We start from the raw sequence: 1666 nt of genomic DNA, 5'->3' as shown, positions 1-1666 counted from the left end.
CGCGAGGAAGAAGAACGCGAGGAAGAAGAACTGGAAGAAGAACGCGAAGAAGAAGAACGCGAAGAGGAAAAACGCGAAGAAGAACGCGAAGAAGAATGCGAAGAAGAACGCGAAAAAGAACGCGAAGAAAAACGCGAGGAAGAAGAAGAAGAAGAAGAAGAAGAAGAAGAACGCGAAGAAGAAGAAGAAGAAGAAGAAGAAGAAGAGGAACGCGAAGAAGAAGAAGAAGAAGAAGAAGAAGAAGAAGAAGAAGAAGAAGAAGAAGAAGAAGAAGAAGAAGAAGAAGAAGAAGAAGAAGAAGAAGAAGAAGAAATAGAAGAAGAAGAAGAATACCACCTGACCCCGACTTACCCAAGCGCTTTTTCAAGAATATTTTTAAAACAAAGTGTCACCGTAATACCACCTGGTCCCGACTTCCACAGCGTTTTTCAGAAGAATATTTCTATTTAGACTTATATATATATATATATATATATATGTATATATATATGTATATATATATATATGTATATATATAATATATGTAATATATATATATAATATATATGTATATATAATATATATATAATATTTATATGTATATATACATATATATATGTATATATATACATATATATATATACATATATATATATATATATATATATATATATATATATATATATATATATATATATATATATATATATATATATATAAGACTGAAGGTGGAAGAAGCAGACGAGTAATGGGAGAATTTCACGCTTTAACGTTTTGCCCCGCAGGGTCTTGATCACAAAGCTAACAACTCAAACGTAACAGGATATTTTATACATGGACGGGTCATCTCATGGGACGCTTCGGAGAGCTTGTTATTTTATTTGCGTATTCTTTTATTATTAATAAGCTTGTGGCTTTTGCTAAACATATAAAGCCTTCTCTATGATTAAAGTTGTTATTAGTGTTGATATATGCTACCTCAATTGTCTTCCTGAGAATAAAAAAGTGATACTGAGTAATTTCAGTATTATGTGAACATCAAGACTCTGCGGTTCGAAACGTTAAAGCATGAAATTCTCCCATTATTCCTCGTCTGCTTCTTACACCTTCAGTCTTACTTGTCATAATATAGTCAATATATATATACATACATACATATACCAAGGCTTTTTCCCCCTTACAAGGGAGGTAGCCAAAAAGGGAAAGGCATAAAAACACTCCCACCCATTTCATCCCTAAATACACTCCACACCCCTCCCACCCTCCCTCTCATCTGAGCACCTCCTGGATGACGGGTCATCCCTGCACCATGCCCACCGCCCTGGGTCAGAAGCAGTGTCGCAAGACACAGCACATCCACAGCAAGGCCGCTTCATTTAATCGGCGACCCCCCCTCTCCGTCCCCTCTTGCATATAAGGAGGGGAAGGGGAGAAATCCCTTCGGGCTGCGTCAAAATTTGCTCACACATACTACCTCACCCCCCACCCCCGCCCATTCCTCCTCATGCAATCACAACATCATCCATATACAACCATTCTCCACTCACCTCTGTCTTCCGTCCTCTCTCTTCCTTCCTCAACAGACATTCCCCTCTTCCCCAAAGCCCCCTTCACCCCATCCATCCACCTCATCCTAGGACGTCCCCTCATGTTCACTCCCTCCACATCTGCCTTCCATACCTCTTTT

The sequence above is a fragment of the Oratosquilla oratoria genome, chromosome 4 (genome assembly GCF_046742065.1).
Source record: "Oratosquilla oratoria isolate Oo_2021 chromosome 4, ASM4674206v1, whole genome shotgun sequence".
Taxonomy (NCBI): domain Eukaryota; kingdom Metazoa; phylum Arthropoda; class Malacostraca; order Stomatopoda; family Squillidae; genus Oratosquilla; species Oratosquilla oratoria.
This window is presented reverse-complemented; position numbering follows the sequence as displayed.